The sequence below is a fragment of the Carassius auratus genome, unplaced genomic scaffold, assembly GCF_003368295.1.
Source record: "Carassius auratus strain Wakin unplaced genomic scaffold, ASM336829v1 scaf_tig00215406, whole genome shotgun sequence".
Lineage (NCBI taxonomy): Eukaryota > Metazoa > Chordata > Actinopteri > Cypriniformes > Cyprinidae > Carassius > Carassius auratus.
In genome coordinates, this window is record NW_020528072.1 from 100,362 (window position 1) to 114,742 (window position 14,381).

The following is a 14,381-nucleotide window of genomic DNA, read 5'->3' on the forward strand; positions in this document are numbered from 1 at the left end:
AACTTGATATATCATATAAAAATGCAAAACTCGAAGAGCACTAGACCCTAAAAATACACTTGCATATTATGGAATGGACAAAAATGTCTACGTTTTTACAATTTAAAAAAATAAAAAAATAAAAGAGACTAAGATAATTCAAATCTATCTCAATGCCACATTGGAAAACAGACCAACATAATTCACATCTTCCTCAATGCCACATTAGACATTTTTCTAAATGAATAAAATATGTACGTGTCTGTATTTTTGTTTGTGGATACACACATTTGTAGCTGCAAGAATAAATCACACTGATCTATTTTTTTTAAATTCTGTGCGTTTTGTCTAGTGAATTTTGCCATGAAATGCTATACTCCAATCATTGTACATTTTACAAAGGTTCCTCCCCCTCATCATCTCTCCAAAGAGAATGAAACAGAGAGACAGAGAGAGAAATGAAGGCAATCAAAAGAAAAGACAACCTGAGGAAAGAGTAAAATCACTGACATAATTACCCAGATTAGGCTGGAAAGAGTAATTGCAAGATAAACCCTCATGGATGTCATCTGTATGTGCTCTTTGTGGCTTAATCAGAAACTATAGTATCAAATCAATATATGCTAAAAGCCTTCGGCAGTAAAGCAGTTTGTGCTAAAACAGGAAAGTAAAACAGAAGTGCAGAGCACTACTGAGTGAACCAACCTGCAGTTTGTGTTGTAAAGTTTTGCAGAAATCGCCCAGGCCTCCGTGCCACATGGGCTTTTCACTAGGGTCAAGCCTCAGGGAAATATAGTATTGACAAAGATAGAAAAAAAAATAGATAGAAAAAGAATGTGAGTAAACACATTTGTGATTATATCTGAGTGTTGTTAAGGGACCATAGCACTAGCATTCAGTGCACCCTCAGGTGATTTAAGGGCCGTGGCTCTGGGGTCCACTTTGGCTCTCTGGGGCCCCCAGGCCGGCATAGGTGACCTTCATACTGCCTGAATCAATAGCAATTAACTCGAACACTATAGCCAGTGGTGCTTAGTAGAAAACCAAAGTTCCCAGTACAACTTAGCCTGTTTGCAAACACAAAAACACAATAAAACAGTGTTTAGACACTTATGTTAATAACCCACATCGCAAACCATGCATATGAACAAAATATGCGAACCAATTATCAACATATCAGCTCATCCCACAATCGTCTAATCTCGTTATTTAATTTTACATCACTGAGGCATGACCTGTCGAGGTACTTTTGTAATGATCAGGGCCGTTGGCACGGAAATTAGGTTTTGCATTTATTAACCAAACAAACTCATTTTCTACATTAATGGCTGAAGGAATTAAAGCGCAAAACTAAATCTCAGCACTAAATTGGCAAGGCACATCAGACGGTGCATTAAAGTGAGTTCAATTACCGCATGAAAATAGGTTTTACCATTTTTACACAGTATTTACTTTATTCTACTGTAAGCTAAAACAGTATTGCATCTTGTTGGGAAGCTAAAGGAATTTTTTTAAACCATCATTCAGATATAACAGATTTAAACGAAATATTAAAATCTCAATCTCAACACAAAACAGATTGTTATGTTACTGGCTTGGTATTATGCTTTCCTTCTGTGCAAAGATGGCACTCGAAATTAGTTTGTTTTCATTCAATTTTTATTAAGTAAAATAATAGACTATAAATAATAATTAGTAAATGGCACTGTGCTCTATATTGTGAATATACTGTCAATGTTATAGTCAATTAATTACATACAGTAAATATAATACTGTAATATGTAAAACTGCCCAGAGTTCAATTAGAATTCTGGCTCTATAAAGAATAAAGCACTCCTCAAAAGTGTTTTATGAACTCATATGCAATGGTGTTGTGTGTAATTTTAAGAATAAGATATGAAATGACTTGAGAGATCCCAGCTGCATAATGAATTTAATAACTATTAAAATTGTTATTTTAGACACTACAGCTTGCGCTTGTTTTATATTCTGGCAAGCTGTTCTGTGAGGGACGTTTTCTTTGTTTAGAAGATAATTCATGCCAATCAAACTCACAAAAGTGAGAGAGGAAAAAACGCATTCATGCACATTTTTATACATATATGTAGGCTTTTGTATAATATAAAATGATGTGATATAACATGGTTAGATGTTTACTGCTTAGATAGAATTGTATCATACTGATCAGCTTGTAGAAATGCTAAACATTTAATGAAGGGGTCATATCATAAGAAATCATTTTAAATTAAAAAAAAAATATATAGTCATGAATTATTATTATTTTTTTTTAACTTTTAAACAGAACAGTAATTTAAAAGTATTTTAATATAAAAATATATGTACATTTTCTTATTATATGACCTGTGTATTAAATGTTTTGAATTTCAGCAGACAATGAATCTTCTGGGCCTAAAATTGCGATGCACACAGTCACAATTCATCAATCTGGAAAGAAAAAATGAGGTGTTTTTGTCAGGGTTGAAATGCTGAGTGTGCATTAGAGAAAATCTGAAGTGTATGTGTACTGACAGGAGGACAGTGTGGTGTGTGACAGCAGCCAGTTGTCTGGCCCGAGCAGCAGCTACAGGCTTCTGTGGAGCAGATAATAGATCTGGACAAATATCAGGTAGTCGGGTGTGCACTCTTGAAAGGGTGTTGGTTTGGAATCATAACACACACACACACACACACACACACACACACACACACACACACACACACACACAAAGAACTTGACTGTGTAGTTTAGCAGAACTATTGGACACCTGACTCTCATCATAAAATCTCAGCCGGTGTACACAACGACACAAAGTCTGTTTACTGGCTGTGTGATGCATACTGTACACTAGAACGTCAAGAGTCAAGGTACACAGACTTTACTAGAAATGTCTTCTGTGTTTTCTAGCTAGGCCGCTTAGCAAGCATCACTAAAAATTATAATGTGCTATTAAGTGAAAGGGTTGTCTAATGTTTGCGTATTAGTTCAGACATGAGCCATGTAAATGTGATGTCCAGGTCCACACAGATGTGCATGAGTACTGTATGTGGGTGACTGACATTTTGAAAGCTGAATATTTTGCCTTGTGGCATAAGTGCAGTCGAATGACAATGTTTAGACGCATCTCTAGTCAGAATCAGAATGCTTCTCATACTCGCTCTTCTCACAAACTTACTATAACACGAGGTGACACTCAGTCTAATGCCCAGGCAGATGATGATGACTGACATTCACAGCAAATGAACGTGCAGAAGGTCAATTTACAATCTGTATCTCTGCCAATGGAGTGTTAAACAGCTGTTTATGACTTTTACATTTTTCTAAAAACACTGCACACGTACAGAAAACTATATCATGTTTCCATGATGTCGTCTGACAATACAAAAAACAACAATCCATGTCAATGTTTGCTACGTCTGACCCTTTGTATCCTCTTGAGACTCATTTTTGTTCTTGATAGGGAGGCTAAAGTCTAAACTTTGTTTTATGTTATTATTATTGTTATTTTAATCGTCCGATATTTTTACCCCAAAGTCCCAAATGACAAAAATCACAAGCAGTTTATCATAAAGCTGCCAAAAATATTAGCTCTGTTATACAGGTAGTAGAGAGTATACATAAGATAGTTTTTAAAAATAAATCAATAAATAAGAAGGGATAAAGAAGTAATAGTCAGATTTTATTGGCGATTTGAGATATGTTATTGAAACATTATCCTGACAAACAGTTACTGTAAACAGCAGCCTACACTTTAAAAAATACAGGTTCTCTAATGCTTTTGCTGGTTTCACGAAGAACCTTTAACACCCATGGAAACTTTCCATTGCACAAAGGTTCTTTATAGTGGGAAAAGATTCTTCAGGTTAATAAAATATTCTTCACACTAAGAAAAAAAAATGGTTATTTAAATAAAAAAAGTATTCTCAGAAATGTTCTCTGGGAAACCCAAAATAATTATTTAAGGCACCACTGCAAAAATCTAATATTACACAAATAAATGAAGCCCAACAGAGTAACCAGTTCTCATGCCAACATGATGCTTTGTTCAGTGTTCACAGACAAGCTGGAAGTCCCTCTATTACCTGGTAACCTGGAACCCCTGTGTTCCGGCCCATATGGAGCCCTTCAACCATGCAGCCACAAGCAAAAGAAGAACAACCACTCAAAAACACAGCCATCTCCTGTCATCTACCAAAACCATTCCACTTCGTTTTTTACAAAATTTTTCATCTGACATGACATCTGAAGATCTGTACTGTATTAGCAGCTGGTATGGCATCATCAGAGGTTTGGTTCAGACAAAGCACACCCCAAATCCCAGAAAACATCAGCTTCCATACAGCAACATGCTGAGATATTAATGAGCTTATAGTTTAACTGATTATGTGAGAGCTAATCTGCTGTCTAACAAACAGCAGCAGATGGGATTTTACAGGTGAGAAGCTAAACAAACTGGCGTGACGGTTATTCTAAACAGTCCTTTTTATTATTTAAATGTGGCAATTGAAATTAAACCTGCCTCTCGGGTTTATTCTAAAACAAAGCAAAAAAAAATAATATTCTAGGAAACCAGGGCTGCTAGGTTTTTTATGAACTAATAAAGGAAAGGGAAATGTAAAGGCAGCTAACTCACCCCTCTCACACGTGCGGGACCAGTAACCGGTGCCTGTGCAGTCGCAGATAAAGCGATTCCATCCTTCTTTGCACACGCCTTTGTTCTTGCACGGATAGCTGTCGCACTGTTTGCCTGGCATCTTGTTGCAGGAAGGTTTGATGCCTGCACCGTTCTGGGCCTCAGCGATTTGCCTGATGTCCTTACTGCGACCGTCAATGAACAAGTCCCGAATGCATCCCACATAGCCGTAGTTTAGCATAGCTGTCCATAATTCGGTGGGAAGGATCAGGCCGCCCCTGTTATCGGGGAGGCCGCCCAGGTACATGTCCCCCTCCAGGTCCAGGATCTCATTTTCGCCGCTGGCGGTGAACGGAGTGCGACGGCTGTTAACAGATATGGTGCCTGAAAAAAAAAAGAGATTATATGAGCCATAAAATACATAAAACACATTCACAAAGTTATTGTTAGTGTTTCAGTAATGTTACAATTAGTTTTTTAGCAGTTTAGGTTTGTGCTTTTAACCCATAAAAAATGTCCCCAAAAGTAATTTTAATGACAAAGCTTAAAAAGATATTTGTTCACTAAAATAAAGCTGCAATAAAAAAATAAAATAAATTATAATAATAATAAAAAAGCTTATTTAACTGCTCTATTCTTTATTGCAGTAAAGCTAATATTGTTGCCAAATGTATGATATTTTTTTGGGAGGGGGTGGGGGTAAATTTGTCTGATAAAAAAGGGAAAATGTAAATAAATCAGGATTTTAAGAGCAATTGTTTTTAAATTTAAATTTAAATTAAAACTGGAAGTGTAAAACTAAAATAACAGAATATACATAATGCTAAAAAGTTGTTAAATAAATAAATAAATATATATATATATATATATATATATATATATATATATATATATAATTTCTTAAGTGAAGGTGATGTTAAAATAAAAATTTAATGAATAAAACAATTTAATTAAATGAATTAATGTTTAATGTGAAGAGACGATAAACTAAAAACTAAATTAGTGTTAATTAATGCACTGCGGGTTCAGTTTGTCAAGTGTCTATCCTGTCCACAAGAGAGAAAAATAGGGAAATATTTTTTTATTTATGACCTCATGGGGAGTGTGTGAATCTTGTACAGACGCACTGATGTAAACAAGGCATCCCATGTGAGGAACCAGGGATCAATGGGAATAATCTCTTCAGAACTGAAACTGTTCCAGTCACCCACATGGCTCTGTCTAAAACCTCGCAATATCGATATCCTACAAGACCTCCCAAGGGCCCTGTGCTATGAAGTGATATGGAGCAGTCGTCGATCGATTCAGAAACAGAGTGCCAGCGAGTCAAGGGCAATGAAAGAAAGAAAGAGCTGAAGGAGGACACAGAGAAAGATAGAGGGGATAAAACCTAATAGAAAGTTATGTCAAAGTAGATGTGAAATGAAATGGAAATGTCAGCCTGCTTTGGACTAAATGTCCTGCTTTGGACATTATCGGCGACTAACCACTGTGCTTTTTGTTTAAAGCTGTTATCTTTGGGCTGCAGAGCTTAACGCCTATGGAAACACAAGCAATTGCAGTATCCAACCGATTTAATAATGCAATAAAGTGGGAGTTCTTTTTAAAATAAGATACAATTTATGTGTAATGTCTTTATTTCTAAGAGCATATTTCCCACATGGGTATCAATTTTAAAGATTTTTTAGTCATTTGTTAGTCATTTCTTTCACAGATTAGATTTACAAGGTCATTTTTAGATGTACAAGGCCAGTACTAAAGGTCTTCTACCTTTAGGTCTACCTCGTCTTCTACCTTTCGGTCTATTTCATAAGGCGAATGAAACAATAGCACAACCACAACAGCGGGTTTGCTTTGTGTTTCTAACAAATGGTTTTTCTACCACAAATACTATGGATTTATTTTGGGTTACTAAACTGAATATTTCCTTTATTAACAGTAATATAATATTCAGCAATGTACACAGAGCAAAAAATAGGCTTTGCATAAAAACACCCATTGTACCTATTTCGCCTACACTACAGTAGTAATACTGTAACCTGTTAACATAAGTAACAAAAAAGCTAAAAACCATTACAAATAAATGAATAAATAAATATTAGAATAATCAAATCAATTAATTACATCGAAAATAAAAGTTTGTGTTTACATAACATTGTGTTTGTATAAATAAATATACACATCCATGTATATATTTAAGAAATATTTTTAATATTTATATATATATATATTTTTTTTTACTTTTATTTTTTTTTAACATGCAAATATTTATTTTATACATGTATATGTATACATGTGTTTGTACACACACATATATTATATAAACACAAACTTTTATTTTTTATACAATTAATTGCGATTGATTTGACAACACTAAAAAACAACAACAACAATAATAATAATTATTATTATTATATTTCTAATTGTACTGTATCTATTGAAGATCAAATTCACATTTATACAAAGAAACAAATGAGAAAAATCAATAATGACAACAATAATAGCTATACTGCAACAGAATAGTGCAAACGCTAGTTTAAAAAAATATTAATGAATGAATTTATTAAAATAAAGTACATATTATATACAATAAAGAGTCTACTGGATTTAAAAAAAAATAAAGGCATTTATTAAATGTGTTCAGCATTAATAGTAATAGGAATAAAGAATACACTTAAGTGTTTGTGAGAGTATTTGTCTGAGAATCCACACACTGACCTGATCTCCCATCTCGTTGGATGTCCACATGATACCAGGCCCCGTCGTTCACCTTGTTCTGTGTGGCTTTCACTTTGATAGTCCCAGAGCCCATGTCCAGCAGCAGGTACAAGCTTCCATCCAGAAGCTCAACTGCAAAAAAATCCACTTTTGTGTTCTTTTGGCTACGGGCATCCTTTCTTTCCTGCGGCTTCCCGTGGGTGAAGAGAATAAGGCCGTTTGGTTCTGTGGTACGGAAGTCGAAGGAGATGGAGCCCATGCGTTTGGTGTTCCACTTGGGTAGGCTGATGTAGGCCTCGGGCGTCTCGAATGAGATGGGGTCCAGAGTGGCCACATTCTCGCACTTGAACACCACATCTCCCTGAATCTTCATTTTGGGATCCACAATGCGGGCGAGCCGGGAGAGTTCCAGCCGGATGTCATTGTTTTTGTAAACAACCTGTGTGGATGTAAGCAAAGAATCACTGAATGATGATGATTTCTATGATATCTTTATCTGGCTTTTGAAAATAATGAATAAGATTTTTTTTTTTTTTAAAAGCTGGATTCTAAATAGAGAGTCCAGGAAAGGTGACTCTATTCAAATATGACCTGTGATAATACCAATAGGCCAGGCTACTGCCTCTCAGCGGTAATTGTCTCGGGCTGTGCTGGCACAAGCATGTGGGTCTGGTTTTCTTGATAACTATGGTAATAGGGTTACAAATCTGCAATGGTACTTTCTACCACAAAAGCTCTTAGGAAGCAAGTCCTGCCCCCTGCCTGTTTCCCAAATCTAACATTGTGCTCTGGGTCCTAGTGCCTGTCAGTTAAGGCAAAGACACCTGGCCATGTGCTCTGAGCAATTGCTTAGTTTTATCAGAGCTTGACACTTACTTTTTTCCCCCAAAGCACACATGCTCTTAGATTTAAATATTTAGATGCACATTAAAAAAATTAGGGGCACAATGAAAGATGTATACAAATTTTAGTTTTTTAGTATTATTATTTGTATTTATTTTTTAAAATCAAGGGATACAAAGAGATACTTAAAAGCAAAATTATTTAACATTTTCGAAATAGTTTTTAAATATTTCTGCATCAAACTATATTGAATAATTATGTAATTACATAACCTTTATGCAAAATGTGGGACTTTTAATTATAAACAGGACCGAAATACAGCAGGCTTTTTTTTTCTTTGTTTTTTTTTTTGCCAATATTGACAGCTTTTCAAAAAGATGGGGAGATAAAATGGAGGATTCTGGGACTCTTACAACCATATAAAACATACTGCAATATGCAAAATAATAATAATAATAATAATAAAGCAAATAGTGTGATAATTCATCAACAGTAGATGATAAGCAATTTATTGGTATACTGTAAATGTGCAGTATTATGAAATCGTGAACCTGTAGAACATGCACCAGCACCACAAATTTAATTTGAAATGAAATTATAGTCTTCTGAAGTAAAATAGTTACACTAGGCTGTTTATGATTCCTTTTTTCCATCCTCAAATTTAAATTCTTAAAATTATAAGTTATACAGTTAAAGAAATTTAAGCCTTTTTATGGACTTAGATTTAATAAAACTCCACCGGGACATTTTTTTTATTTATTTACACACATGCTCCTAAATACATTTTACAGTTAGAACATTAGGCTGTTTTGTGAGTGCAAGCAATCGACACAAACGCTCCAGCCCTGATATTACAGTTAATCCTGGACATTGCGGGGTGTAAATCAAACATCCTCTCAGGTGCAGGAAGTGTAAAAGAAGGGCAAAGCGGAATGGAAAGATTGTCCTGTTTCTGCAGAAAAGCCACTGAGATATCCAGCCTGTTCTCCTCTGTTGTGTGTCTTATCTGATAGATCATAAATATCATTCTCCCTGAGGGGGATACATTTCTCAGACTAAGCCATACGTTGGTTCCTCACATCTCATACAAACATCGTCATTTTTCTCCACAAGACTAAAACTGTTAACTTCAGTCTTTTATTGTTCTTCCAAAAACAGTATTTCTTCTCTTTAAACCGTCATGGTGCTGTCAGATAAACTGATGTACACTGGCTCTTTTAAAACTCTAATATCATGAAGGAAAGATTACTTCAGCTGCAGAATCAGAGAAATGTAATGCACGTATTGCAGCTGTTGTCTAGAAAATTTCCATGTCTGAAAAACTGGCATGATGGTAGAGCATGTATAGACGGTTTTATAAATTTCCTACCATAAATATATCAAAACTTAATTTTTGATTGGCAATATGCATTGCTAAGAATTCATTTGGACAATTTTTCTCAGTATTTAGATTTTTTTTGCACCCTCAGATTCCAGATTTTCAAATAGTTGTATCTCAGCCAAATATTGTCAGATCCTAATAAACCATACATTAATGGATAGCTTGTTTATTCAGCTTTCAGATGACATGTATATGAATGTATATGAAATCATGTAAATAACTAATGCACTACCATTCAAATGTCTGAGGAAAGTAAGATTATGCTCACCAAAGCTGCATTTATTTTACTAAGAATACAGTAAACATATTAATATTCAAAAATATTATAATTTAAAATAACAAATTTCTGTTTGAATATATTTTAATATTTGTAATTTATTTCTATGATTGTAAAGCTGAATTTTCAGCAGCCAAGTTGTTCCATTATGCTGTACATCAAGTAGAATACATTGAAACATCAGGTCATCTCTGAACAGAGGATTCTGAGAATTTGTTTGTTGTTTAAGTTTATTGTCAGTGTAAAAGAAGTGCAACGAAATTTCTGCTGTCCAGTACCTGAATACTTTCATACACACACCCATACTCATAAAATAAATAATGAATGGAGAAAGAAAAAAGGGATAAAGAGATTATTATTACACACAGAATCCCCGCAAGCATCTCAAAGTCCCTAATATGACCTTGAGGACTTCAGCATGACTGAAAACTGCCAGACATTGATTAGACGATGATTGCTGTTAGTTGTAACATTATCATTTCTATTTATCCTGTCTGGTGCATTTTTCATCACCTAAATCAAGTTTCATCTTGCAAATTGTCCCCAACACCAGGGGCAGCCTCAGTGTCTGACACAAATTGATACTGTGCAATTTGGTCTGTTCTATGGCATTGTCATTGTGATGCTCTCAGACGGCCCATGAAATGTCAGCCGGTTAATTCAGCTGATGAGCCGCTCAGAGCTGCGAAATATCTGTAACCTTCCCCCAGTCTTGATTCTGAGCTTGCAAATCATATTTCAGTTGTCCAAACTGTTATATCTTGTTTCTGAAATATTCTTTAATTGCATTAATTGCATTTCGGAGCTTGGTGCAAGCCGTAGCAGAAAAGCATCATATGTCATTCAAACAAAAGCATTTCAAGGGAGAACAACTATTAGTTTCCCTAGATGAAAAGAAGGTTTACTTGAATATTGTTCACATAGAAATCTGACATTTGAATATAATGCCATGGCTTTATCTAACAAAACCTGGTATGTAGTTTGCAGTAAAGACCAGCGAGAGTAACGGAGACATAATATAGATAGGCATGAGAAAACTCCAAGGATCTGTTTGTGTAGAGCTATCTCAGCATTGACTGGTTCCAGACACAGAAATAAATTTGTTTGAGAGTGTGGATGGCCTAAAAATTTCATCAGGTTGTTATCTTGCCTTACAGATTCTGAAATAAACTGGAAAAAGAAACTTTCCTACGAAGTCTTTATTTTTCAGCTAGACAATTTACAACCAAAGAGGCTATATGTACTTCCTAAAGCTTTTGTTAAAAAAAAAAAAAAAAATGAAAAAAAGTTTTATAAAAACCCACGGCAAAGCATTGCATGCTAAAGCCAATCTCAGAATGCACTGTACATAAAATACACACAAACTAATAGGAAAATAGAGGTCAATTGATGTATCGTTTTGCTGATTAATCAGCTGCATTAGTGAAGAAAGAACAGCAGTATGTTTGCTAACAAGGCTGGGAGGATGCGAACATCAACAGCACCTCAAATGGTTAAACATTGTGACCAAAACACACACAAGTCTAACCCAAATCCTTAATGTCACGATTCTAGTTGCATTAGTTTATATCCAGCTGTTCACATGAATGCATTCCAATGCATTCCATAGGCTGTAAAACTGTATATTGTGCATTTTTCAGTGTGTGAGACTGCTATGAGCACGAGAAGGCATATTTTGCTTGAATTTGAAGCTAAGGTTCTGTTGTAGTGCCCATGCTGTTGATCTGAGAAATGGAAGAACGGCAATGCACATTTTCAGGGTCCTCCCCGTGCCCGCGGCCTCCACTCTGCCAGTGCTGGGCCTGTAGTGACACCCACATTCATCATCCACAGCTGTCTGCTTCTACTATAAATCTCTGCCTACAGTGCCTACCCACCACTCTCAAGGAATTAATAGCCCCCAGGTCAAACTGGAGAAAACTTGGAAATCAATATAGAAAATTCACTAGTCGAGAATGCCAGGTGACCCTTTGTGGATGTTTTGCATGGGAGCTCGGGGCAATGAGGTGCAGAAGGGTCTAGATGGCCTGGTTGGACATGGTATAACGAGTCAGGGCTTGCACAGCCAAACGTTTGACTATCCGCATAATGGCAACTGGTCTGGTTTGCAACTTATTTAACTTATTCTGTCAGAGTTTGTTTTGTTTTGCTCAAGCCTCTGCTAGATCACAGCTCATTTGCATTCACTGTATTAAAATAAAATTTTCCTAATATGCACAAAAGTCTTGAACCAAATGCTAATGCGCATGCTAAAATGAGAAGCCTACCATCTTCAATAACAGCTTACGGCCACCAGGACAAGACCACGGGAGTCAGATGATTCTTCTGCACAGTCTGACTTTGCTGCAGAAGGTTTTTTCTCCATTCTGTCACCGATGGAGTTTTGGTTCCTTGCTGCTGTCGCCTCTGGATTGCTTAGTTTGGGACACTTCAATTCCATAGATATCGTCGACTTGATTGCACAGATACTATTTAAACTGAACTGTGCTGAATGATGACATCACTGAATTCAATGATGAACTGCCATTTTGCATTACTGACACACTGTTTTCCTATTTAATGCCGTTCAGTTGCTTTGTCACAATCTGTATGGTTAAAAGCGCTATATAAATAAAGGTGACCTGACTTGACAGCTTAAAACAGACTAACTAAAAAAGTCGTCTTAAAGAGATGAAAAAAAAAAAGTTACAATTCTGTCATAATTTACATGTCACTCCAGGTTTGGTTACCATTGACCTCCATATAATTATTTATATTATTTATATGCTATTGTACAATTTATTCAAATTTTTAATTGGCTTTTATTTTTACATTAAGTTTAAGTTTTCAATTTCTGAATGATACGATGACTGTAACTGATGTTTTGTGTGAGAAAGAGAGCGAATGTTAACCTATCTATCAGAACTATCTATCAGAACTCTCACATCCATAGAGCGGTGCTGGCTCTGGAGCATGTGTCCAGAGAGTAGGGACAGTTTCATCCAGCTGGAACAGCAAAGTGACAAATGACAGTCACCATGCGCACATTCTGGAAACTGATCATGATAGCGGAGCACAAAACAAGGGAGCCAAAGTCCAGCCCTGTATCCTGTCATTAGTGCTGGCAGACCCCCGTGCAGCCACACGCCCCGCCATACCCTGATTACTGCCCTTCATGCTCAGCTTGAAAGACGGACACAAGGCGGCTCTGAGGAAACCTGCAACCATCTATACAATACTCTGCTTCATTTAAATAAAAATAAAGGAAGTCGTTGTTATCTGTGCTATTGTGTTACTGTTTTTGATATTTGCACAAAAAAGGTTATCCATCATTTTATTTTGAAAAAAGCTGTGGTCTTACATAAACTTTTAATTCAGTGCAATTTTTTTTTTTTTTTAATTCTGGTGTTAAGACAATATTTTGCATCCTCTGTCCTACAGTATATACATTAAATAAGTAAAAGCAGTTTTAAATGTGTCTGTGCATTACCCTTTCTACAACATGACTGCAGTAAGCATCTTGTGCCACAGGGTGGCTGCTACAACAGCACTGTCTACTACTGTAGTTACTATCACATAAGTTTAACAGAACAAAAATACCCTAGAGCAGACTAAATGTGTAGTGAATAAAAGTAAAACAAAAGGAAACTATATAAAACAATACATATAAAATATATATTTTTTGCATGCTCTATGTATACTGCAACTAGGATTCTAATTAAAAGGAGTAGAATATACAATAACGATATCAGAATAAAGACAACAGATGAATGCATTACACATTTTTTGTCATTTCAATTTTTTACACAAAAAGTAAGAGCACCGCATTAGTAAGCTACTGAGAAAATAGTTAATTGCAAACACAACAAAGTCTGGACATTTTAGGTTGAACTGAACCCATCTAAAAATGCAATATGGCACTCTTGAGGCCATGCCACCCTGACCAGATCGTCGATAGTCTCATGCCATATTACAAACCCCATGTGTCCAAGCGGTCACACATGACCCATAACAACTACAGTACATAATTTTTTAGCTTCCACATCAAATGTATGGTTTTAAAAGCTGAGAAGCATATAAAATGACTCTTCATATTTGGGCTAAGGCTATGAAAAAGATTGTGAGGAGGAGGTCTGTCATTATGGCCACTCTTGGGTGGGTGAAGGATGTATAAGTTCTGCTATCTCGTCTTGAGCAGCTCTTAGCATCCAGTTCACCTATCTAGCAGAGCAGTGTTATGTAAGCATTCGCTATATCGCAGCACACATGAGCCTGATTACTGTAATCTTTGACATGCGAGGCAGTTTTTTATGCAAACGCCATTGTTGCAGGTTTTTAGCCCTGCGATAGGACGGCCGATCTGAGAGATGGAAACGGCAGCGATAGCTTGATGGTGGGTCATTAAAAGATAGCAGGCTGTTGTAGCGCTCACTGTGAAAAAAGGAGGATCTGTTGTCTGCTGTTTGTTCAGCATGAATTAATGGAAGATCTCGCCAGCAGCCCCCAAAACAGAGTAATTGCCTATTTCCAGCTAAATTAAAGATCAGTCAATTTACTGATAATGTTATCCAAA

At 35.9% G+C, this 14,381-nt stretch overlaps 1 pseudogene; it reads right to left on the reverse strand.

Annotated features, from left to right (window-relative positions):
• The window catches only part of LOC113094541 (neurexin-3a-like), a 95,613-nt pseudogene that overhangs the window by 25,655 nt on the left and 55,577 nt on the right, over positions 1 to 14,381 (reverse strand).